The 27,083-nt window shown below is 49.6% G+C and overlaps 1 protein-coding gene and 1 non-coding gene across 3 annotated transcripts in view; one reads left to right on the top strand and one right to left on the bottom strand.

Moving 5' to 3' along the window:
- Positions 1-25,857, bottom strand: part of EMP2 (epithelial membrane protein 2) — a 37,219-nt gene extending 11,362 nt beyond the window's left edge. For both annotated transcript variants that reach the window (XM_007188407.2, XM_007188408.3), the window contains exon 1: positions 25,722-25,857. The gene's annotated coding sequence lies outside the window, so the exon portion shown is untranslated. The remainder of the gene's footprint in view (positions 1-25,721) is intronic.
- LOC114238634 (small nucleolar RNA SNORD66) lies at positions 13,056-13,133 on the top strand. The gene has a single exon (XR_003623954.1). It is a non-coding gene; the product is annotated as a small nucleolar RNA SNORD66 (small nucleolar RNA).
- Positions 25,858-27,083: the final 1,226 nt, after the last annotated feature.

Below are 27,083 nucleotides of genomic sequence, written 5' to 3'. Positions count from 1 at the left end.
CTTGGGAAAACTGATGAAGTCTTTGAACATTTTTGCAAAAATGACCATCGTCTTGGTCAAACGACACGCAAATGTCAAGCAAAAATGTCACATCAACCAATCCTGTTGGACGAGTGAATGCTACTAACTCCCCAAATCAACACTTGATTCATTCTTCTTTCATTCCAATAATTTGTGACCAGTTACTATTACTAAAATTTTGTGTAACATAAAATTAAGTTTTAGTTTCACTTTTAGAAACCAAATCAGACCTTGTTTTCACTATTTATGATAACATTATAGCACCAGTTTTAAGTGGATTGATTTTATTTGTTAAGTCTCTTTCTCTCCCTCCAAATACTCCACCCCCCCACACACATTTTTTCTGAACCATTTGAGAATAAGTTGCCTATGCCATAATTTACGTCTAAATATTTGCGTGCATCTCTGAAAAACAAGGACATTCCCGTACATAACCACAGCATGATAATCACAAAAATTTCACATTTTACAATATTTTATCTCACCTACAGTTCATATTCAAATTTCTCCAATAATCTCAGTAACGGCCTTAGCTATGTTTTTGGTCCAGGACAAATCCAAGATAATGCATTGCATTTTGTTATCACATCATATTAGATTCTAATCTAATCTAATCTAATCTAGAATGGTTCCTTAGCCTTTCTTGGCCTTTCCTGGCATTGATATTATGTAAGAGTACTGACCATTTATTTTGTAGAAAGTCCCTCCATTTGTTTAATGCTTCCTAACGATTAGATTCAGGGTATGCTTTCTTGACAAGAATACTCCATACTCATGTGTCCTTAGTGTGTCCCACCAGGGGGCATAGGATGTCAGGTTGTCCATTATTGGTGATGTTAACTTTGATTAACATCACCAGATTTCTCCATTGTGCATTTTTCCTTTGTAATTAAAAAGTGATCTCTGGGGAGGTATTTTTTAAAGTGTGATAAAATGCACATAATTTTAAAATGTACTATTAATGACAATTAGTACATTCACAATGTTGTACATCCATCACCACTATCTAGTTCCAGAACACTTCCTCACCTTGAAAGGAAACCTTGTACTCATTAAGCAGACACTCCCCATTCCTCCCTCCACTCGGCCCCTGGCAACCACTAATCTGCTTTCCTTCTATGGATTTGCGTATTCTGGATATTTCATAGAAACGGAATGACACAAGATTTGTCCTTTTGTGTCTGCCTTCTTTTATTTAGCAGTGTTTTCAAGGTTCAGCACATGTAGGGAGATATTTTGAGATGATGTAAAGATCTAATCTCTCATCAAAATGTCACCCCAATAGTTTGAGCATCCACTGATATTTCTGAAATAGAATCATTTAAAAATAGACTTTTTGGACAAATACCATACGATACCACTTATATGTGGAATCCAAAATACGACACAAATGAACATATCTATGAAACAGAAACAGACCCACAGACATAGAGAACAGACTTGTGGTTGCCAAGGGGGGTTGGTGGGGGAGGGACGGATTGGGAGTTTGGGATTAGCAGGTGCAAACTCTAATGTACAGAATGGATAAACAACAAGGTCCTGCTGTATAGCACAGGGAACTATATTCAATATCCTGTGATAAACCATAGTGGAAAAGAATATGAAAAAGAATATATATATGTATGTATAACTGAATCACTTTGCTGTACAGCAGAAATTCACACAGCATTGTAAATCAACTATACTTCAATAAATTTTTTAAAAAAAGAATAAAATAGCCTTTTTCTGATACCAACTCTCCCACTTAGAGAGCTGCACTGCACAAACCCCTCCAAACCCTCCACCCTTTCTCTGACCAGGCTCACTCTCACTCGTGGGACGCATTATTCCCTCGTGAGACTGAACAAGGCTCCTGAGCTCACACAGGGGCCCCTCTTTGAGACCCGGGACTCATTAACAATGAGCCAGGAGCCATGTGGCTTCAGAGCTCAGCCTGGGCGGTCCCAGCCGCAATTCTGTGCATCATTTGGAAGAACTCAGTGAATCAGCTCAGAGATTCTTCCAATTCTTTTAAAAAGGACAAATTCCCCTTTGTTTAGGCCTGCATCATTCTTAGCTGCCATGCCATGCTGCCTCCAAATCGATGCGTTTCTGACCCTCACAAAAAAAGGTGCATTACCACACTGAATGCCACGTTACTTTAATATCAGCTGGAATGCCAAAGTGCCAGCATCACAGGCAGTGCCAATAACTACAGGGTGATAATAGCTTTACATATTGTCCAGCTCAGATGACACAAATACGTAAGGACACATAACTAAAACTTTCTAGAAAAGGAAAGAAAGGCTTTAACTAACTCTTTCCTAAAGTGTGGAATTCAAATGTTATAGGGCATGATTTTGGATGGTGCATTGGTATGGCATTAAATAACAGTGAACCACTGAACAGTGAACCACTGAACAGTGAACCACATAGTAAGAAAGTCCCCATCCTAATCCTTCCAAGTCCATCAAGGAAAAAGACCCTGGGGTGCTCGACTGTCTCTAACACTTAGCAATTTTCTTTCAAACAAAAAGAAAAAGCAGAACTCTGGATGGGCCACAGTGCATAGCCAGAATTTAACAACGTTGTTTAGATTCTATTATATTTCTTTTTGAGGTTCTTTCTTTTTATAAGAAGTAATACCATTTATAGTAGTGATAGAAAGTCGCCTTTTAAAACAACTTTATTGAAGTTTTAAAAGTCATTTAAGAAAAATATTATGTAAATAAAAGGGCAGGTGGTCTTCAAGGTCAGCAAAAATCCTGAAGGTGGTTCTCAAGTGCCTAGTGTCTGGGCAACACTGCTTTCACACCTGGGAGTGATTTCAGTTGGAATTCCAGGCATTAGAAATAAACTCCTGCAGAGAAAAGAGTAAGTTTTTACAAGAGGTCAAGTAAGGTCTTGAGCCCAGTGTAAGAGAAAAGTCTGGAGGCATACAAGGGTGGCTATGGCTTGGTTTGAACCATTAGGAGTCCAGGAAAATTAGGGAAAACAGACATGTCACCTACTTAGTACTCTCCCATGTTGGTGTCTGGAATTCAGATCCCCAGTGAAAAACAAAATGAGGTAAATCAGTGACAGAACTTTCAGACCTAAGGCATTGCTTGGTAACCTCACCAGAGGCTTTGGAGTCAATTATTCACAAATAGAGAAGACCCCATGAACTTTTAAGAGACTAAAAATGATCCTCTACCCTTGCATCTCTATACCGAAAGAAGTTCCCCTTCATCACTATCCCTGACTCACTCTTCAAGTCCCTTTCCTTTAGTGACCCACTCTTCCCAGTTTCCTGTGCATTCTTCCAGAAATATTTGTTAGGTGGGAACACTTACTCCACACTCTTCAGGTTTCCATGTTGGGGGAGCTGCCCCAGGGTAACACTCCTGGCCTCAGGTCCCGCCCCTCACTCACTCCTTTGATCCTGATTGGAGGGTGCATCAGTGTCCACTTTCTGGATTGGTGGAGCTCAACCATTGAGAGGCCACCTTGCAGTGCTTTTTCCTTGTCCTTCCCCACACCTCCTCCCTAGACAGCGAGTGGGTGTGTCTGTCCCCCAGAGCCCCAATTTCCCTTGGCTTAGGGGTCCAGGGGCTCATGGGGGGCAGGGGTGTGGAGCTAAGAGCCCATCCTCCAGCCCAGCTTTTCTCACTTGGTGATATCCCTAGAGATCACTCTTTTCCAGCGTATGGGTCCACCTCATTCTCGCAATGGTCGCCTGGTGTTCGGTTGGGCGGCTATGCCACCATCTACTCCACTAGTTCCCCACTGATGGCCATTTAGGGCCTTTCCAGACTTTTTGCTACTCCAAACTGCACTGCAGTGAGCATCCTTGCACTTATTTCTTTGCACGCTTGTGTTAGTATTTCTTTTTCTTTTTTTTTAAATTTATGGCTGTGTTGGGTCTTCGTTTCTGTGTGAGGACTTTCTCTAGTTGTGGCGAGCGGGAGCCACTCTTCATCGCGGTGCGCGGGCCTCTCACTATCGCGGCCTCTCTTGTTGCGGAGCACAAGCTCCAGACGCGCAGGCGCAGTAATTGTGGCTCACGGGCCTAGTTGCTCCGCGGCATGTGGGATCTTCCCAGACCAGGGCTCGAACCGTGTCCCCTGCATTGGCAGGTGGATTCTCAACCACTGCGCCACCAGGGAAGCCCTGTGTTAGTATTTCTGAGGGGCAGATTCCAAGAAGTAGAGGTGCTGGGTCAAAGGATAAGTACATTTAATTTACTTTACTTTTAATTTTTCACTTCAATTCAAACTTAATTTACTGCAAAGCATACTGGACACTGTTAGTGCTATGCCAGCCTTGATCTGCAGAGGGTTTTCAAAGGGTATAAAGTACTGGACCAACTGTTATGTACGGACTGGGTAGGTAGACAAGCCTTGATGTCATGTTTTTTGAGTTAATAACATCCCTTAGTTCCCCCAGAAGTATAATCCTGGCCTATACAGACTAGCCTCTGCCGTCCCCGAGGCTCTTCCCGGCGGTGCTCTCTCCTTCCCGTGTTTTCTCCTGCACTGGGACTCTGGGACTCTCCCTCTCTGGAGACACTGAAGAACAGACAGTTCCCTGGGCTATAGATGTTGCATGAAGGCCAGCCCAACAAACCCAGGGTGGCATCACATTCGTCTTTGCCATTCACAGAAATTTCTTTTCCCTTCCAAAAATGTCATGCTGAACGCTGATCCCTCTGGCCTCCCCTTGTCCTTGTGGGCTTCAGCGCTCTGCCAGCCAGGTCCGGCCTCAGCTCCTTGGAGCAGAGCTTTCGGAGCACCCTGAGCCGGCTCTCTCGTGCGCTGTCCGGGCCTCGACTCGAGCATCCCCTCCTCAGAGAAGCGGCCCTGATCACCCAGTAGCCGCGCCCCTCCGGTACTGTGTATCCCATCAGTATCTATCCCATCCCCCTGGCTTATTTTCTTTGGAAGATTTTCACTGTCAGAAAGCATCTTATTTGTTCACTTGATTATTATCCATTCCCCCTCTTTCTCTGCTGTGCTGGGTGCACAGAAAGCTATTTGCTGTCATTTCTAGTTCTAGGAATGTAGAACTATAAAGGCTCTGGGAAAACTCAAAGCCCTGATTGTCCAGAGGCAGGAACTGAGGCCAGAAAGGGCCATGACACGCTCAGATCCCACAGCAAAGCGGGAGCAAGAGAAGGACTAGGGGGTCTCCTGGCCCCCACTCCAGTTGCCCTTTTGACCTCAGTGGGAGACCCCTCACAGGGTGCACAGCAATCTTTCAATAGTCAACAACCATTTCCCAAAAGCCTCTGTCACTTTCAAGCACAACTTTCACCGAACAGTCCAAATCACGTTGTTTTTCCTTTGGTGATTTCTTCAGGGGCTGAGCAGGACATTCTGAGAGGCCACCTGGGTTGGGGTGTTTACCTGTCTGAAGGTGGGAGACTGTACTAGATGAGCTTTATGTTCCTGTCGAGAAATCAAAGTCTTATGATTTACAGAACTTCTCTTTTAAAAATATGTTTTGATCTACATAATACATGTGATGGTTAAGAAAAAAGAAGGTAATAGAATCAAAGGCATATGATGAAAACCACAGCCTCTGCCCTACCCCAGTCCCAATCCCCCCGGAAGCAATCTCTCTTAACACTTTCAGCTGTTTATTTTCCCCATAGTGCCATATGTCCAAACAATATTCATACATTTCTCTTCCCTGATTCATCTGTTATAAACATTACTGACTTCCTGCCTAAGGAAGAGTTTCTTTCACCATCATCACTGTCATCTCCCTACTCCCACCATCCCAATATAGTCTTATCACATATCGATAATTCTCATTTACGCTATGACCATGCAAATGTTGCACACTGCAGGGCCAAATAGTGTGCTATGATTGCAGTTTTTTCTTAAAAACTCTTCTCTTCCCTAGCATTACTAACTGTCTTTTCCCTGCTTTCTCTGTGGCTCTGTCTATTTTCCCCATTTCTTCAGTTCTTTCCAAACTTCTTATCACTCCAAGACTTCTATTGCAGAACCCCAGATGCAAAGCAATGCACAGTTTCAGTTGCAAGCCTGTAATTAGACTCCTCCTTTGCAGTGTACTGTCTCAAGCCAGTCCCTCTCTTCCAACTCTGTCCTCCCCTGCTCTCTGCCAGGCGCAGCCTCAGCAACTGCTGCTGTCACAGGACAAGCAAGACAAATATTCTTCAGGCAAGACCAGCAAATCTGCTCCTAACTGTGACCGGGGCACAGGATGCCAGCATAACCTCAAGACATGTAGGAGACAAAGCAGATCCCTGGGGAGGGGGTGTGCTCAGAGGGGGTCATCCCACATGAAATGAGACTCCTCATGATTAAAGGTCGAGTTGCAGTTTACACAGCGTATCTTGTGTTGGATCTTCACGTCAACCCTGTGAAGCTGGCAGGGCAAGGTATCATTATCCCCATTTTACAGATGAAAAACTGAGGCTCACAAAGGCATCACACGATTCGCCAAAGTTCACAGAGTTGGGACTCTAACCTCTGGTTTTCCAACTCCAAATCCAGGACATTTTTATACTACCCACCCTCCTGCTCCCATGCTTAGAGCCTAATGAAAATCAGGCGAGAGGGCACAGGCAGCATCAAGTCATCTTTGTATGCTTCACCTTTGGCTGAATTTCCCTCAAGCTTTGCACCAGGCAGGGGGGGATTTGGGAAGGCAGCGTCTCTCTGCCCTGGCCATTAGCTAAAGTTGAGATATGACTGGGCTAATTAAGAGAGGACTTCATTAAAATCTATGCTTTAGTCATCATTTGTACTAAAAATAGAATTTCTTGCATTTTTTATCCTATTAGCTCACCGGCCCAGCTGAAGCATGTGTTGTCTTTATTTACTCTGAGATTGGTTTGGACTTTGGATAGAGTTTTTCCCTGATCACTAAAAGGATTTATTCACACACAGTAGAATGGACTCAGTTCTGTTTTCTAAATTTATCACCCCCTTTCCACCCAGAAACTCAGGTGGATCTCGCCACCTTGATTTAGGTGCATTGTAGGAATCATGGTAAAGCATTTTCAGACTGAAGGCCTAAATACTCCCTATTCTATAAAACACCCATAACAATAATCACATAAAATAATAGAGAACACAGAATATTAGAACTTAAGATTTCTTTTTAAGGCAGAAGAATCAGTAGCTGGAATAGAAGGAGCAACAAATGGGTTTCCTTGCGCAGGAGCAAGAATCCCCTGGGGCTCAGACCTGGAGCGAGTAGGGGAGGGGGGGAGGGGGCGAGGCACTGGGAGGTGTACGTGGGGCTATGGAAATTCTGCACACAGAATGCAGTGTTCGTGGTTCAGTGAACTTCAAGTTCTAAAGGCTGATGGTTAAAAAAAAAAAGGCTGATGGTTTGGGATAAGGCATGGTACTCCCAGAAATGTCCATCCAGACCTCCGATGACAAATAGGATATGCCAAGAACTGGCATCTCCTCGCTGCCTCCTAAGTAGCGGTGCTGTCCTACTACACCTTGGTCCAATGTTTGCTTGAAACGTGTGTGCGCGTGTGTGTGTGTGTGCGTGTGTGCTGCACATCTAGCACTGGGTGTGGAGAAAGTCCTGCTGGTGACTCACCGGCCCTCCCTCCCCCAGAAGCAACTTTTGATCTGTCGTTGATGGTGGGACATCACCAGCAGGGTCTTCCAGGTGAAGAGAAGGCCAAGGGACCTTCCCACGGGTGATGTGAGTGTCCCCTCCTCTCCTTCCCTTCAGAAAAACACAAATCCCCACCACAGGGAGCCCCGGCCCCCGCCTGCTGTTGCGAAAAGGAAGCTGCTTTGGCCACGTTCCATTACGTGCAGGGGAGCGAGAGAGTGAACCAGCGGCTTCCCGCGGCTGTTAGGATGACCACTCGACCACCTGATTCTAACCCCACCCTCGGGAGTTCTCCCTACAACTTAAACCACGGCCCATTCTCAGCTGAGTCGGAGCCTCTTCCCGGAATTATAAGCGAAAGGACAATCCTGAGGTCTAAAACCTTTCAAAACAGACCTGAGATGTTTGATGTCTGAGGTTTCCCCAGCCCAGAAGGGCTCCACCCACGGGCCCCGCTCAGAAGGCCAGGGAGGCTCTGGGCGCTGGGCCCCGGGGAAGGCCAGCTGGTAAGCAGTCTCCCGGGCCCCACGGCCAGAGGGACTCCAAGGCCCACTCTGGAGCTGGCGGTTCTGCCCCAGGCTGGCTGAGACCCCGCCCCTCCACCACATACCACCCACAGCACTCAGAAGGGACAGTGGCTTTGGCCTGTTTTCAGGAAGGCAGAGGTCAGCTCTGCCTCCTTCCTGCCCTGGTATCTGGACACCAACCAGCCCGAACGGCCAGGCGTCCAAGATGCCCTGGGGATGATGGAAGCCCTTCGCCCTGGGTGGCCCAGCTTTGTGCTCACTGGGTCTGGGGCTTCTAGGCACAGAGCCAACGCTTGCCTCTGTCTGGAAATGAACACTGGGATTTGGCAGTGCTCCAGGGCAGAAGCCACTGAGGACGATTCTGCCTGAGTCTTTCAATCCACTGTAATAATAATAACTACTATATCAGCAATAATGATAGCCAACATTTATTGCCTAGTATGTGCCAGGTACATGTATTAACTTATGCATTCCTCACAAAAACACTGTGCTATAGGTGCTATAATTAGCCTCAGTTTATAGGTAAAGAAAATAAGGCTCAGAGAGGTTAAGCAACTTCTCTAAGATCACACAGCTAGTAAAGGCTGGAGCTGGGATTTGAAGTTAGACAATCTGCCATCCGAGAAGCCACCATGTTGCCCACCTTAAATCTGAATTTCTCTTCCCTTTTGGGATCCTGTCATCCTCCAGCCTGATCAGGAGATGGGTCCAAAGTCCTGGGGCCACGTGTGGCTTTGGATGCTGGCCATCGTTACATGTCAGGCAACAAGCGTTCATTGAGCACCCACCGCTTACTGGTCCCTGGTGACACGCGGGTGAGTAAGGCAGGCTCCACGTCCCGTGGGAGCTGCCAGGTACATCAAGAACAAGGGCGTATAAATAAATAAACATGACGTGATGACATGCGTGCTATGAGAACGTAAAGGAAAGTGTGACTAGCCCCGTGCTGGGGTCGGGGCAGCATCAGAGGCTTCACGGAGGAAGCGACATCTGGGCTGGGTCTCAAACAATGGGCGGTTTGCCAGGCAGAGCTGTGGGGACAGGGTGTTGCAGGCAAAGGGAACGGGACGCTCCGAGGTACAGAAGCATTACCAGTGTGAGCAGGGGGTGAGCTGGGCAGGGCCCGGGGCTGAGCCAGAACTCTACGCCGGGTGAGAAGCTCGATGGGGCTTGGAAGTTTGAGTGTTATCCTGGGGGCAGTGGGGAGAGGGGGAAGGCTTTGAAGCAGGAAAGGAATAAGATCTGCCTCTAGAAGAAAAACATCCCACAATCAGGAGGACGGATTAGAAGGAGACGAATTGGGGGAAGCTGTCAGAGAAGCCCTGGTGAGAAAAGGAGAGGGTCCAGATGAAGGTAAAAACTGGGAGGTGAGCAGAAGGGAGGGAGGGAGACTCTTCAGAAGGAGAATCAGCAGGACCCGGGGACGGGTGGAGCGTCGGGCAAAGGATTCTGGGGGCTCAGAGTGGCCGCTGGTTCCACTCACGTGCTTGGCTTAGAGCAGGAGAAGCACATTTGAAGGGTGAGGGAAACAGTTCACCGGTGTTAGAAATGTCTGGTTACCAACGGCGGAGATGCTCCCGGGCAACTGGAAATATGGGCGGCACTGTCACCCAGGAGGAGACAGGAGCTGGGCACACAAATCCCTGTGTCGTGGGTGTGTGGATGGGAGATACGGCCGCTAATAACTATGAAACAGCACCAGGGAGAAAGGGCTGGGAGAGAGGAGGGGTCGGGGGAAAACCAAGAGCGGATGGTGGGACCCCAAAGCCAAGAGAGAGAGACAGAGTAGGAAAAAGGAATCAGGATGGAAAATTCGCTCACTGGCAAACTTGGTAATAACAATTTTAGTGAAGTAAACTAAAGCCCTTCTTTATTTTTCTCCTCTTAGTACCTCTCATGGCGTGATGTTATGTTGTAGTTATCATTTGGGGGTTAACTTTCCCTCCGGCCACAGTGTCAGGGACCTGGCAGGTTCTGCAGGTCGGTATTCTCAGAACTTACAACAGTGTCTAGTTTATAGATGGTGCTCAACAAATGTGAATGAATGAAGCAAAGAAGGAAGGAAGGAAAGAAGGGAGGGAGGGAGGGAGGGAGGGAGGAAAAGAGCCAGATTTCAAGGGGCTAAAGCGCTAAGAAGTCAAGAAATGTTAACGAACATCGTAAATCAACTATACTTCACTTTTTAAAAATATTGAAAAATAAATTTAAAAGGAGTCAAGAAATGGAGCCAGACTTTTCCTTCCAGTTTGGCAATACAAGAAGAAAGAAATATTTATCAAGGCTCTGGAGTCCCTTCCCAAAGAGAGAACTCCAGGCCCAGATGGCCTCACTGGTGAATTCTGCCAAACATTTAAGGAAGAATAATACCAACTCTACACACACTCTTCCAGAAAATCGAAGAGGAGGGAATGGCTCCCAACCCATCCTATGATCCTATGATCATCCTATGATCACCCTGATCCCCAAACCAGGCACGGCATTCCAAAGACAGGAAAAATACAGACCAGTATTTCTTATATTCATACATGCAAAAGGTTTTAACAAAGTGTTATCAGCAAATCGAATCCTCTTATTAAGAAGTGGAATCTATTTCCCCACCCACTGAACCTGGCTGCCCTTGTGATTTCTTTTTATCAATAGAAGGCAGCAAAAGTGCCAATTCTGAGCCCAGGCCTCAGGAAGCCTCACACACTTCCTGTCTGCTCGGCTACCACGCAAATGAGCCCAGCCTGGCCTGCTGGATGGTAGGAGATTACATGGAGCATAGATGAGCTTTTCTCCAGCAAGGGCCACCTAAGACCAGCCAGCCCCCAGCCAACCCACCTGCTGGCCACAGAGACGTGAGAGAGACCAGCTGAGCCCAGCCCATATTGCCCACCTACAGAATCATGAACTAAATGTTTTCTCTTTTAAGCCATTACAGCCTCGGAGATACTGCAGGCTCAGTTCCAGACCACTGCAATAAAGCAAATATCACAATAAAGTGAGTCATGTGACTTTTTTGGTTTCCCAGTGCATATAAAAGTTATGTTTACACTACACTGTAGTCTATGAAGTGTGCAATAGCATTATGTCTAAAAAAACAATGTACATACCTTAATTTTAAAATACTTTACTATAAAAATTGCTAACCGTCATCTGAGCCTTCAGTGAACTATAGTAGTAACATCAAAGACCACAGGTCACATAACAAATACAATAATAATGAAAAAGTTAGAAGTATTGTGAGAATTACCAAAATGTGACAGACATAAAGTGAGCAAATGCTGTCAGAAAAATGGTGCTAGTAGATTTGCTCAACGCAGAGGGGCCACAAACCTTTAATTTGTAAAAAACGCAGTATCTGCAAAGTGCAGTCAAGAGAAGGGCAATAAAACGAAATGTGCCTGGCATTTCAGGATGGTTTGTTACACAGCAAGAGCTAACTGATACAGGGGAAACTCTGCATTGTTAGATTCAGAGTTCCTCAAAGACAGAAACCATGTCTTACTCATCCCCAGTGCCCAAGGTTACTCAGCAAACACTTGGTGAATGTCTGCTAGTTTGCACGGCTTTGGCGGAAGACCTAATAACCGCCATTCTGCCAATGACTGCTGTCTGACCCCCTCAATTAAAGAGCTCCCTGCTGGCTGCTGTCATCCAAGGAGCTCCCGATAATTATGCCACCCACTAAACCCACTAAACCCCAGGCCCAGAGAAGGCTGGGACCTGCAGGCACTCAACATGTCATTCAGATTAGGTGGCTGAGGTGAGGCAGGTGTCAGACTCAGGGTGTTTGCCGTCCTCACAGCCATTAGGTTAGGAATGTTCTTCCCTTCACAGAGCATCTCGTATTAGTGACTTTCAAGTAACCCTCAGGAGATCAGTGGCACTCACTTCAGCAGCCTTTTCATCTTTCCTAAACTGTCATTTCTGTGGGTGAATTTTGCCAGCAAGTTAGGGACTGGGAATCACTGCCTACAACTCAGCCAGACCCAAGGAGCCCCAGGACCAGGAAGCCAGGCCTCCACCTCCAGGTAAGTTAACCCATGAAGGGGACAAAGGCGAGAAGACCAGCAGGAAGTAATACGTGCAAAACACAGAAGAGCACAGACAGAGCCAGACTGGACTGCAGTCTAGCAGCCTAACAACTCAGTGCCTCAGTTTCCTCATCTGTACAATGGGGATGACAATGGTATGCCCACCTCCTAGGACCATTGGGAGATAACAGAGTGAAAGTGCTTAGAACAGCATCTGGCACAAAGCAAGTACTTTGTACATGCACCGATCATGACCAGCATCACGGTCAAGGAGTTTCTTAGAACTGCCACCCCCAGACCTTTCCCCTCCCCACAGAGTTCTCTCCTTGTCCACTGCCACTTTCAGGTGGCAGTCATCAGGTGGAAATAAATCACCCAGCTGTCTCCAGAGGGGAAGAAGGGCAAACAGACAACAGGCAGCTCAAGGCATGTGGACAGTTAGGGGATATTTCAGGCACCACCCTCACTGTGCTTGCGTCAATGTTCCCCCAATCAGCCATTCCTGCACCACCTGCAGAATCTCAGGTATATCCGTGTACCACCTGTGTTACTAGTAGCCTACTCACTTTTTAAACTTACATTTTTATAAAAAGAAACCTTATATCACAACCGAAATGGAAAGTTAGCAGTCGCCTGCCATAAATAGAGGGTGCTGGGAAGAAAGAAATACAAGGAAAACAGAACAATGTTATTCAATTCCAGCTAGAAACTGTTGCTGCTCAAGACTCTGAGTCCAAGGCCAGCTTCCTTTCCCTTTGCTGAAGCAGGATGTCACGTGTGTTTGGGAAGTTTTATTAAAGACATATTAGCACAAAACTGAGATTTTTCTCCTTGGAGGGTTGGGAGGGAATTTAAAAGAGGATGATTTAAAAGGGATTCTATCTTACTTAATGCTGTGTATCTAGTCCACCTGAAGTATCTGTGATCATTAATTTTCTGTGTCAGCTTGGCTGGGCCACAGAGTTTCTGTGAGGGTGTCTTTGTGGATGAGATGAAGATTTAAATCAGTGGGCTTTGAGTAAAGCAGATTGCCCTCCATAATGTGGGTGGGCCTCATCTCATCAGGTGAAGGCCCAAATAGAACAAAACACTGACATCCCCCTCACCCGTGAGCAGCCTTTGGACTTGAACTGCACCATCAGCTCTTCCCTGGGTCCCCAGCCTACCAGCCTAGCCTGCTGATTTTGGACTTGCTAGCCTTCATAACTGCATGAGCCAATTCCTTAAAATAAACCTCTCTCTCTCTCTCTATAAACACACACACACACACAAACACACACACACACACAAACACACACACACACACACACACATCCTATTGGTTCTATTTCTGGGAGAACCCTGCCTAACACAGCATCTCTCCATTGGGGTACCCAGCCCATACAGACTCACTAACCTGAGAGCTGGCAGGTCATATCCTTTAACTAGGGGTTTGGGGGCAATAACAGGAAGGGATGCCCTCTATTAAACACCCAAGATCAGGCAGATGCTGAGCCAGCTGGGGAGCCATCCCCATGAACTTGAAGTGACACTCTAACATTTCCCCACCAGCATGACCCGGGGGACTGTGAGGTTGCCCTGCTGGAAAGAACGCCAGGCCCCCAAACCTCTTGCCCTTCCGACTGGGGAACCTCTGATGACGTGCATCTGCAGCTATGACACAGTCCAGCCGTGGAGCTGGGAAACAGACCCCACACAATGAGAACTGCAGACTCATGCAGTCTTAGCTGAAAGGCGCTGTGTGATCATGCAGAACCACCCCTGCCCCAGCCTCTGCCTGGATTATTTTTATAGCAACCAGTTTCCATTTGTATGGGCCCCAGGAATGGAGACCTCACCACTTCCTGACACGGCACCTGATAATTGGGCCCTAAACATCAGAAGAAGGTTTTCCAAACTTCAGTCACTGGCTTACCTCCTTCCTGAGTACCACCGTGAGATTTTACTTCATATTTGTCATTAAATGAACCCACTCTCTAACAGAAATACATGTATTTCAGGAAGAAATATTTTGCTTCTGGGAATGGAGAATCAGCATGACCTGCCGCAGAGACTGATCGTGAAAATTAAGAGCCACCCCCCGCAAAAAAGTTCACAAGTTCTGGTTCAGTGCTGTTGTCCACCAAAGGGCTGAGTGAAGACCTGCTCTGTCTGGTTAAAGGAGGAAAACTAGAGTCGAAGAGATGGAATCCCTGGCGGCCAGTGGTTAGGACTCAGTGTTTTCACTGCCACGGACCTGGGTTCAATCCCTGGTCAGGGAACTAAGATCCCACAAGCCATGTGGCATGCCCCCGCCCCCACAAAAAAAAGGAAAAAAAACCAACAGAGTGTGACAGCCATAAAATGGAATACTACTCAGCAATGGAAAAGGAACAAAAGGAACAACATACTACATGTACAACACCATGGATGATTCATAAAACCTTATGCTGAGTGAAAGACGCCAGACACAAAGAGTGCATACTGCCTGTGACATTGTGACTTATAATAAAAAATATAGCTTTAAAAAAAAAAAGAAAAAGGAAAACTAGAGTCGAAGAGGTATCTTCCCCTTGATGGAATCACAAGAGCTGAAAGACCATTGAAAAGGGAACCACTTTGTCATTGAGTGATTTAATGTCATTTAATGTCGTATCCAGCAGCACCTAAAATCACTCTAGCATCGTGCAGAAAACAGCCTTACGGAGGGCTCTGCCTTCCACGGATTCCAATTCTCTCTCAGGTGGTCCCCATGTGCCCTTCAGTCCTTCCCACCATCCCCCAGCCTACTCAGGTGGGCCCAGCCTGTCCCAGACCTAGGAGCCTCGCTTAGCCCCAGGGGCCCTGGCCCCCAGCAACCTGCTCCAGATCTATAGGAATTTCACCAGTGGAAGTTTCTTAGGAGCCAGAAACTAGGACAGGACTGGACACTGAATTCAAACCTGGGGAAGGAGAGAAACTGGAGCCCTCATCCACTGCTGCTGGGAGTGTAAAACGGTGCACCCACTTTGCGAAACAGTCTGGCCGGTCCTCAAACGATTAAACATAGAGTTATCATAGGAGCCAGCAATTCCACTCCTGGGTAAATACCCAAGAGAAATGAAAACACTCGCACAGAGAACTATACTCACTATCTTGTAATAACCTATAATGGAAAAGAATCTAAAAAATAATATATATATATATATATATATATATATATATATATATATACACACACACATATATATATACACAATAACTGAATCACTTTGCTATACACCTGAAACTAACACAACATTGTAAATCAACTATATTTCAATAAAAATTTTTTAAAAAGGAAATGAAAACACATGAGCAACAGAAACGTACAGGAATGTTTACAGCAGCATTATTCACAATAGCCAAAGGGTGGAAACCACCAAAATGTCCATCAACTCATGAATGGATAAACCAAACGGGTTATATCCACACAACAGAGTATTATTAGGCCATAAAAAGAAATGAAGTACTGATAGACTCCACAACATGGATGAACCTTGAAGACATTATGCGAAGTCGAAGAAACCAGACCCAAAAGATCACACACAGTACAATTCCATTTATACAAAATGTCCAGAATAGGCAAATCAATAGAGACAGAAAGCAGATTTGTGGTTAATTAGGGCTGAGGGGGATGGGAAAATAGGAGGGTGATCCCTAAAGGGTATGGGGGGGTTCTTTTTTTTAAATATTTATTTATTTATTTATTTATTTTTGGCTGTGTTGGGTCTTCGTTTCTGTGCGAGGGCTTTCTCTAGTTGTGGCAAGTGGGGGTCACTCTTCATCGCGGTGCGTGGGCCTTTCACTGTTGCGGCCTCTCTTGCTGCGGATCACAGGCTCCAGACGCGCAGGCTCAGTAATTGTGGCACACGGGCTTAGTTGCTCCGCGGCATGTGGGATCTTCCCAGACCAGGGCTCGAACCCGTGTCCCCTGCATTGGCAGGCAGACTCTCAACCACTGCGCCACCAGGGAAGCCCTGGGGGGGGGGGGTTCTTTTGGCCGTGGTGAAATGTTCCAAAATTGACCGTGGTGATGGTTGCACATATCTGTGGATATACTAATATACACTGAACTGTACACTTTTAAAAACTCATTAAGAAAGAGATTTTAAAAAATACAATGAGAGAGCTCTGAGTTCACTGGAGGCTGGTATCTCAACACCCCCAACCCCCTGGGTCTGACACAAGGACACCTAAGAGCCCTCGGTGGCCCCTGAGGTGGGAGGGAGGGTAGAAACCATGGGTCAGGACCCCAGGCCTTGAGTTGGTCTGAGCGAGAAGTCCCGCCCCACCCACCATGGCGCCCAAAGGTGACCATCCCACACCTACAACTGACCACCCACCCCCTAGGGCTGGAACTGAGCCAGCCCCTCACTTTCCAGGACACCCCAAGAGGTGGGGAGCATGTGACCCCATTTCCCAGCCATCTGTCCCGAGCATACAGTAGGTTCTACTCGAGGACATGAGGACAGGGACCACTCACTCAGTCCTGACCCTCACAGAGCGCCCCAAAGAACCAGCGGGATGAGTCAGGACCCCAAGCTGTGCCCTTCCTTCCCCAAGGCGGGGTGGGGGGGAGGCGAAGAAGGCTGAGCTTGCTTCGCCCCCCGACCCAAGGCACCAGGATGTTAGCACGAGCCGTTCCCTGTCTAGAAAGTTCTTAGATCTGGGGGTGAATGGCTCCTTCCCTTCATTCAGCCTCAACTCCAAAGCCCCCTCCTCAGAGAAGCCTTCCCAGACCATCCAAGATAAGTGACCCTGTTTTATTTTCCTTAAGTTACTGCACATCATCTGCTGTTTTCTTCTTGACCTCTAGTCCCTTCTTTTGTTCTGTCTCGTCCCTCTAGACTGCAGGCAGGGGCTTATGTCTGTTTTGTCCCTGCTGTGTCCCCAGTGCCCAGGACAGTGCCTGGCACACGGCGGCTCGAGGGATGGTGACCTGTCAGGCGCTCTCCTCCCGACTCAGGCCTCACCCGGAAGGCCCAGAGCAGCGAGGAGGTGACGACCGGGAGAGTGTCCGGTGCGGGGCCCTCACAGGTGATGACGGCTCAGCATCCTCCTATCCCTTGGGATTGTCACGGCCTCCGGCTCGCCTCTGAGTGCAGGAGCACGAATATTCTGAGGCTCCTCTTCCCCTGCCTGGAAACTGCAGAAAAAGCACCTGGGACAACACAGGTGAGGTTGAGGGGGGCTCAGGCCAGGCTCCGGGACACACCTGGGGCCATGAGCCCAGGGAATGGGGAGCATAACTTGCCAGGCATCTCCAGACTTCTCGAAATTCCTGGGGAGAAGGGGAAGCTGCGAGTCCTTAGCAGCCAATACTCACCACAGCTGGGGGTGGGCACATCACCCAGTAGAGGGGACCTGGATGGGTCACCAATGGTGTCAACACCACCGCCATCATTCTGCCCTGTGTCCCACCTGTACTAGTCATGACCCACACTGTCTTTAAACAACGAGTCTCGGACTTTCCTGGTGGCGCAGTGGTTAAGAATCTGCCTGCCAATGCGGGGGACACGGGTTCGAGCCCTGGTCTGGGAAGATCCCATGCGTGGAGCAACTGAGCCCATGTGCCGCAACTACTGAAGCCCGAGCACCTAGAGCCTGTGCTTCGCAACAAGAGAAGCCACCGCAATGAGAAGCCCGCGCACCACAACGAAGAGTAGCCCCCCTTGGCCGCAACTAGAGAAAGCCCACGCGCAGCAACGGAGACCCAATGCAGCCAAAAAAAAAAACCACGAGTCTCACTTGATTAATTTTTCAATGTGTATTATACCATAAATGGAAAGTCAGTATCACTTGCCAAGCGACTGACATTTTACTAATACACTTTAAAAAAAAAATGAGCGTATTACAGTTTGTAACCTTGCCTGTATGCTACAGAAATCATCTCCAAATGCCTGTGGGCGTGCAGACCACACTCTGGGCGGGAGGATGATTAAGTCTCTTTTGGGCTCCGGCCTAGAAGAATGTGACCCTGTGTCACGCTGACATAAAGGGACGCTGACCATGCCACTTGGGCCTGATGCCCTCCAGGCAAGACCAACTGCAGGAGGGGGAGCGAGCCGCTGCCTGAGCCCCGAGCCCCTCTCGTCCCCCACCCCACCCCTGCCACCCGTCCCTGGGGTGGGCTAAAAAGCAGGAGGCCGGGAGGACACCCTCTCTCAGCTATTCATGCAACAGATTTATTGAGCACCTACGGCACACTTAGCTCTGTGCTGGATGCTGGTGTCACCCCAGGGAACTCAACAGATCTGGTCCCTCAAACAAAGACCATCAGAAGTAATGGAAGTGATTACCGATTAGACAGAGGGTTCCTGTCCAAAGCAGGGTTCCCAGAACACCCTTCTCCATTCCACACACATGTGAAATACAGGAATCAAGATGGTTTTGCCCAGGGGAGGGGTGGGCGTGAGTTCTGTTCTCTGTGACCAGGCTGTTAAGGGCACAGGACCCTCATGTGGTCCAGCACCCTTAGGACTGACAAAGCTGACTTTGGAGGAAGAACACTGGTGTCCAAGACACCCACCCGCACATCTGCAGCAAAGGCACTTTGTTGGCCCAAAGGGGCAGGATTGTTTCAAGAGGACGCATACATCTGTATTGAAAAAGAGGGATGTTGATGGGATATATCCATCCAATAGAGCAGGGTCTGTGGGGTCCATGAGACTTGGGTTCAATCCTAACCCAAAATTTTTAAGACTCCATTTCTTCATCTACAGGGCAGGGATAGTCCTTACCTCATAGGGTTGTTGTTCATCTTAAATGAGACAGAGGATGTAATGCACATGGCCCAAGCTGCTCTGCACCCTATAAATGCTATACTAATAGCCATGGTAAATTATTGCTACTAAGACTGGCAAAATGAAAGTCATTTTCTCCTATTCTCAAACACCAACCTAAAGCACAGTTCCCGACCCAGGTCTTTATGTGTCTCTCTGAATTCTCTTCAAAGGCCCAGACTCCCATTCCCAATGGTCTCCTCGATACCTTTCCAGGGATCTCATAATGGCCCTATTAGCACACCTTAAATGTACCACGTTGCTCCCTCCCCAAACCACCACTTGTCTGTTAACAGCACCCAGACGGGAAACCCATCACGCCTGTGAGGGGGCCACAGAGGGATGTTTCAAGGGCCATGTTCCATGGGGGCTGGATGGCACACGTCCCGGTTACCTGGCCCCTGAATTACTGCACTACTGCCACCTTGTCTGTCTACCATGCCCCCCATCTCCTAAAGTTCCCCACCCCAAAACCTACAAAACTCGCACTGCTTACTGAATTCAGGGAAGACTATTTCATCATTATTGAACTTCATGTACACACGTAACCCATGAATATATTCTCTCTGTTACAAACAAGACCGGAGTCCCGTGGCCCATTCCTTCCTCTCCCCTCTCCCCACGCCAGCCACACTGACTGATTCTGATGTATCCTTCCAGACACTTTTCTTGCATACATGTAATAGGTATGAGGCCATAAGAATGTAGCGACGTTTATAAATAGCCTATTTTTCCATATATTGTTTTGCTACTTGCTCTTTTTTTTTTTTAGTTCAATAGTGTCTTATAGATTTTTCTATATTGGTACACAGAGATGAACCTCGAGATTTTTTTCTCTGCGATCCAAATTTTAAAAAAAATTTTTATTGAAAATATAGTTGACATACGATATGTTAGTTTCAGGTGTGCTACATAGTGATTTGACATTTGCACACATTTTGAAATAATCTCCGTAAGTCTAGTAGTTCAATATATTACATCCCATGGCTTATTTAATAACTGGAGGTTTGTACCTCTTAATCCCCTTCACCTATTTTGCCCCTCCCACCCACCTTGAATCTTGTTCTTTTAAACTTCTGTAACATGACTGATGGATATTTAGTTGCTTCCAGGTTATTTCCACTTTTTTCCTTTTTCTCTCTCTTTTTCATCCCAACATTGCTGTGGGAACATCATCATGCCTGCCTACCTAGCCAGGTTCATTGGGATGTGGAGGGAAGCCCCCTTCACCTTCGCCCTCCCAGCTCTACCCCCCAACCCTGCCCTCCCTTCCCACACCTTGCACTGCAGGCTAACTGGACGCTTAAGGCTTCTCAAGCAGGGCTCCTGCCTGCAACCTCTGCCGTTTCTTTCCCTCCCTTCTGCAAACCCGGAACCATCAGTGCCCAGGGAAATTCTAGGGACTCTTCTGAGTCCATCTCCAGTCCTACAGCCTTAAGGAAACTCTTGAACACCACGACATGGGCTTCCCTGAAACTTCATCTCGTGACCCCGGTCCTGGCGCATACATCCTTGGACCCACCATCCTCTTCGCTAGACTGTAACCTGCTTTGAAGAGAGGGAAATCCCCCTTTGCCTACACAGCTCACTGCCCAGAGTCACTTAACAACAGCCATCAAGATGAAAGTGGGCAAGCCAGCCCCTCCCTCGGCTTTCCTTTGGTTCAAGCAAACCACAAACATCTCAAGCCACTTCCATGTACAATACATCAATATACCGACTCCTCCAATCCCTGGAACAACCGGCCAAGGTCATCCAGGCGGCACGATGACCCTCATCAAAGATGGGGAGGACTCCCTTGGAAACTGAGTGGCGGGTTTGGTCTGAAGCTGAACATCGGGGCCTCTTTGCAGAAGACGAGCTTGGGTGGGGAGCTTACAGTTATTTCAGGTTTAGTCATGTCAAAAGGATGAACATCTCAGCCCCAGTTATGCGATCTCCCAAAAGGCAGTCACTCCTGCACTAAGATTTGTGCCAAATCCAAGGATCACCTGTGCTTATTAATTATATCCTTCCATTATTTAAAAAAATGCTTTAAAGTTTAAAATATCAACTTAAGTTTCACCCTGCACAGTACTGAAACTATGGGTCTGTGTGCTGTTCGTGTTTTTTTCCCAACTACCAACTGAGAAAAAGACATAATTACTCTTTTTCGTTTCATGTTCAGCTGTGAACTTTTAAAAACGATCTTGGTTACCGCCAGTGATAACACGCTTTGGGAAACGTTCATTAGAATAAGATGAATGAGACTTTGGGTCATATTTATTCACTGCAAAATTTTTAAACTAATTTCATTTTAAGGAAAGAGAGCCCTCCAGAGAAGTTTGTGATCAGAAGCACCAGAAAGAGAAATCTTCAAAGAGAGTTCTCTATCAGGCAAACTTACTTGGTCTTAGGCTACAAGCAGTTTTCACTGAGGGACTTAACTTGTCCCTCTCTGCATCCTGCAGGGTGATAGATGTTTCACATCCAAATTTCTCAGAACAATCTTGACGCCAAATATCACACCGGCGACCGCTCCCTCAGCTCTAGACCCAGGAGTGCTAGGAAGCTTCTAGAAGCTGATGTCATCCAACCTGTCCGAGGAGGGCAGGAAGCTGGGCAATCTCTTCACCCTCAGTTCCCTTTTGGATCAACAGAAACCCAGCCTCCCCAGGAAAGTGAGAGCCCTAGAAATTCAACTATTCAGGTCAACAACTCCTTGTTAAACCCTTGAGATACCATGTGAACAAACCAAGTGTCTTCAGATGGGAAGACGGTCCTCCTCCAGCCTCCGTCTTCCTACTCACCCCCACCCCCAGGATGGACGACATCCCCAGAGCCCGACAGCTGTGGCCGGGAGCGACCCAATGCCAGTGGGAAGTGACCCACTGCCTGAGCATGGCTCCTGGCCCACCTTTCTCCGATCAGCATCCCAGATGGATGACACATGCCATAAGGGTCCCTGACCCTGGGGACCTGGCCTGGAAACCCACTGACCACTCCCAGCCATCCAGCTCCTCAGCAGTGAGTCCCCAGACCCAGATCTCGTCCAGGTACTGCCGCCAACTTGCTGAGTGACCTCGGGTGAGTCACTCCACCTCTCTGAGCATCCTTAGCTGGCAAACTGGGACTTTCTAAGGCCCTTAGGTCCCTGAAAGTCTTAGTCCACGGCTGCCCTGAATGCAGAGCGCTCTCACCCCTCCCACCCTCTGCCCAAGGCTTGGCTGCCTGGAAGAGTCCCAGTGACCGGAGCAGAGCAGAGCTAGTGCTGCCATGGGTGTTGGGTTACCAGGCCGGCACTCTCCCTGGGTAGCAGCTCTGCCTCGGATATTTTTAGACTCCCCCCTCGGCCTGTCCCTAACAAGAGCCAGATACATCTGACAACTCGCCCCATGGGTCAGTCCTGCCAAAACTGCACTATTGGGTCACTCCTGCAGGGAGCCAGACCCCATCGCTCCTGGGGTGAGAAAGGGAGCCTCCCCTTCCCAACACCCCTACCCCTACCCCCATCCTTCCCTGGACAAGATGAAGCCAACATCCGAGGGTCAGGCCCCAGTTCTGTCTAAGGTGCCAGCTGCCCTCGCTCCCTGTTCCAGCTGCTGCTGCCAATCGCCTACGCCCAGTAAGACGTCCCCGGAGCCCATCCTCCTGCACTGGAGTCCTGTCGCCAACCTTTAACTGCCTCTTCTGGAAGGACTCTGCTCCGCAGTCCCAACGCCTGGGACCTCACCGCACCTTTGGGGGATGGCTGCCACCACCCCGTGGCTGGAGAGCCCACCCCCATACCGCCTTAGCCCCCGAAGCCCATGTCAGAGGCCTCACTTGTCCACAGAGCTGGGCAGCAGCCGCATGTTGCGACACACACACACACACACAGCTATCTGCACCTCCCCGGGACAGTGGCTGCACTCCTGCCTTCCAGACAAATCCCGCCAAGCAGCCAGCAATCTACCGCCACCCCATCTGGCCTGAGAAGGCATTCATGTATTTTTGTCTCGACAGACTTCCCTTCCTGGTCACGTCTGGCAGAGTTTACTATGACAAAGAGGCGGCCTCAGCCGTGCCCCCGTCAACCAGGAAGGCCGCAGAGGGCAGGAGAGTCAGCACGGGCCTGGGATGAGACATTAGCCTGCTGAGCCTCCCCGTGAATCACCTGTTGCTGGAAAATGGAGAGTCCGTGCGCACACGCTCGTGGTTTCAGCTCCTGCCCTGCAGATATCATGCGCAGGGCAGAGAAAGGAAATCTAGGTGAAACACTCACTTCCATTCCAGAAACAAAGGGCCTTAGACGTTACTTGTGTGTGCAGGGGAGTGGCGGGGAGGGCTGCATGGTTGTGCCCTGTATTTACAATCAGCGGCCACAGACCCCTCAGCCCCTCAAGAGCTGTGCCCTAAACTGGGGCCGGGAAGCCAGAAGAGGGCTCGGCCCCTCCCCTCTGGGTGGGGCAGTGCAGTGTCAGCCCCACCCGGCTGGCCCTGCCCTCACCACCCCCCACCGTGGGACACCTCTGCGGCTTCCATCACGAACACCTGTCCCCAGATTTCAGGTGAATCTCAGTTTCCCCACTGGAGGGACAGAGGCGGCTACAGGCTATGCGGCCCACGCCCGGCCTCCCCTCCCCCATTCCTGGGGGGGCTGGAGGCAGCTGATCCTAAAACCCTCAGTGGGAAAACAGGTTCCCCACGCCCCTCCCAATGCTGTGGCCTTGGTATCTGCCAAGGCCCCCGTGGGTGTCTGGGCCCTGATTTCCCCAGGAGGGTTTCCCCCTGACTCTCCAAAACCCACCAGGGCATCTCCGGGTGGAAAAAAGGGGAGGGCTTGCAGGGAAGCGGACGGAGGTTCAGAGCCTGGCTCTTGGCACTTAACTCGCTCAGGGACCTTGAGAAACTGACCTAAGGTCTCTGACCTGGCTCTCCCCACCTGCAGCCCAGGAGTGGGGATGGGCCGGCGCAGGGGGAGGCTTCCAGGAGCCCTGGAGGGCACGGGGCAGCGCGCTCCATCAGAGGCTGACGGAGAGTCAGCACGGGCCTGGGAAGAGACATTGGCCAGTTGAGCCTCCCCGTGAATCACCTGTTGCTGGAAAATGGAGAGTCCGTGCGCACACGCTTGTGGTTTCAGCTCCTGCCCTGCAGATATCATGCGCAGGGCAGAGAAAGGAAATCTAGGTGAAACACTCACTTCCATTCCAGAAACAAAGGGCCTTAGACGTTACCTGTGTGTGCAGGGGAGTGGCGGGGAGGGCTGCATGGTTGTGCCCTGTATTTACAATCAGCGGCCACAGATCCCTGTGGCAGCTCCAGCAGCTGCGGCAGCTCCGTCAGAGGCTCCAGCAGCTTCTCTTCCCTTCCTTGTCCCTTCCAGGCTCCTGGGGAAACCCGGCTCGTGTCCCTTCCTCATCTGCCGTCCACTTCCTTACTGAGGCCAAATTCTGGGGAGAGGTGGCCAGCAACCGTGAGCGGATTCTGGAATTTCTAACTGAATCACACTGAAGCACAGAGGAGGCTGCAGACTCTCTGTTTAATTGTGGTAAAATATACATCACAGGATACTGATCATTTTAACCACTTTTAAGTGTAGAATCCAGTGGCATTAAATACACTTACAATGTCGTGGAACCATCACCACTCCCTATACCCAAAATGTTTCCATCCTCCCCAGCCCTGTACCCATTAGCAATAACTCCCCATCCCTCTCTGCCAGCCCCGGGTACCTCTGCTCCACTTTCTGTCCCTCTGAATTTGCCTATTCTAAGTGCTTCCTGTCAGTGAAATCATACAATATCGGGGCTACCGGCTTCTTAAGACCCTATCCAAGCCCGTTCCTTACTCCTCACTCTGCCTGTCACTTTTTAGACGGGCCTCTGCATTTCAGACACAACTCAGTTAAAAGATCACCCCACCTCACCCCACACACACATCTTTGCAGCTCGGGAGGGGGCGCTGCCCCTTTTTCCCAAACCTGAAACGGGGCTGTCATTCTTGTTCCAAAGCAAGAGGTGGATCCTGTGGTCTGGAGGGAGGGCTTTGCTCTCTGTAGTCTCGCTCAGGCACAGGTGCCCCCAACTAACCCCCATTTACGAGCTTCCCATGTCAGTCCCAAATTAGGGCCTCCCTGGGGTATATTTAGGACGCTGGATCTGGGGAGAGTGTATAGTCCTCCTGTATACGAGCTCTAGGCTCCCCCTTCTCCGGACCCATGGGTGGGGCCCTCGTAGCCCCCCAAGCCCAACCGGAGTGGAGAGGAGACAGGCGTCATGCAAGCAGTGCCTCCAGCTCCTCCACTCGTCCAACCTAAGGCAGTTGCTCCCTGCCGCTGGGGGGCGCAACGGAGCCGCGGCCGGGGCCGAGAGGGGCCCCAATGACCCAGCCAGGGCGCAGCGGGTCCCGCGCGCTCCGTGAGGCGGGGTCCGTGCGCCAAGGCGCCGGGGGCCTTCACACGACGAGAGGAGGGCTGCCCGGGACTCCGAGAACCCCGGGAGTGGAGCTGGCGGGGGCGAGGGGAGTCGCCCTGACTCCTCCCCAAACTTTTCCCGCCCGCCTCGACGCAAAAGGCGAAGGAAGCAGTCCGGGGGTGGGGAGGTGGAATTCGGGGTCCCGAGCGAGCTCGGCGCAGGCGGGAAGTCCGCGCCCTCGCAATCTGGCAGAGGAACAGTGGATTTTCGGCAGGGAGGGGCCTCGGCCCCTCCCTGTCCCCCACCAATTGCAGGGACCTCTCTGGGTCCGGTACGTGCAGGGGCTGGCGACCCCGCTGCCCCGTCGCCCGCAGCCCGGAGCCCCCCGCTACCTGCGCGCGCCTCCCGGGCGAGACCCCGACTCACCGGACGCTGGCGGCTGGACAGACAGTCGGGCTGGGGCGCGAGGCGAGGCCGCCGGACTGTTTTGAAGCTCTGGGCTGGGACTGCGCTCCCTCCCTCCTCCCTCTCCGTGGCGCCGAGCCGCCTCCCCACGTCCCCCCTCCTTCCCCGACCCCGCCCCCCGGGTCGTGATGTCAGGAGCCCGCAGAGCAGAGTGGGAGGGGCCGCGGGAAGCGGGTGGGGGACACTGGGGAGAAAGGCCGGAGCCTGGGGAGCCCCCCCAGCCCCAGCCCGCCTCCCTGCGCTACTTTGGCCAAGTTTAGGGCAGAGCTGGTAGCGCAGTTCGGGCGGGGGAAAGAGGGAGAAATCCGAGCTTCCTCGCAGCTGGAAGGCTCTCCGCGCTGCGCTCGCCCTTACGGGTTTCCAGCTCCCCCTCCTCTCCTGGCCTTCTTCTCCCCCGTTCTTCTCTTCCCTTCCGGTAAGGGTTAAGGACGAGTGTTCTGGAATCCGACTCCCTACTTTAGAACCCCTTCCCTGGCACTTTTCTTAACTTAGTGATCTCCTTACTTTTGCCTGCCTCAATATCCCCTTCTGGAAGTGGAAGTCACAATAGGACCTCTTTCCTTGGGTTGCTGTAAGACCTGAAAGTGTCATACCTGCGCAGTGCCTGGTACATAGTAAGTGCTCAGTTAATCTTAGCTACGGTTATTTTTATTTTCCGACATAGAGTCCCTGGCCTTGGTGGCAGGGCAACCAGGGACGCAGTCTTGGGACTCCTCCAGAGTCTGCCTCGCACAAACCACCACCCATATCTTTTGACCCCGCAGTCCTGGAATTTACTGTCCCTGGCAATGACATCAAAAGACAAGGAACTGTCTTTCTCTCCAGCCTCAGTTTCCCCATCTGGGAACTGAGAGGGCTGATCTGCCCTGGAGGTTCTTATGGGATGGGGAAAAAGGCCAGAGGGGCCTGAGCCCCATCTGTGGGGCTGTGGAGTAGGGAGGGAGGATTTACTGTATTGAAACACTGAAGCAATTCCAAAACAGGACCACAGCATGTTACAGTATATTTTAAGCTTTTAACTGAACACAATTATGTTATTTGCACACACCCTGAAATGTAAGGCAATGGACTTGTGCCACTAACAAAAGAATTAGAAACCCTTTTAAGAAATGCTAACTTATTGTGCAGTAGCTGGTCTGGCTGGGACGCCATGCTTAAACTTTCTGATGCGTCTCTTTTCAATCCTGTTGGGGAAGTCTGCAAGGGGAGAGCCTCCTTGGGTCTAAATTAGAAATCCTTAGGCAATTTGAGGCCCCTTCCAAAGGGCCACCCCACGCCCCATCTTGGGGTTCCCCAGCTGGCCTAGTGTCTGACCTGCCACAT

This window comes from Balaenoptera acutorostrata, chromosome 15, assembly GCF_949987535.1.
Source record: "Balaenoptera acutorostrata chromosome 15, mBalAcu1.1, whole genome shotgun sequence".
Classification (NCBI taxonomy): Eukaryota; Metazoa; Chordata; class Mammalia; order Artiodactyla; family Balaenopteridae; genus Balaenoptera; species Balaenoptera acutorostrata.
The sequence above is the reverse complement of the archived record's forward strand: the minus strand, read 5'-3'. Positions and strand labels throughout refer to the sequence as shown.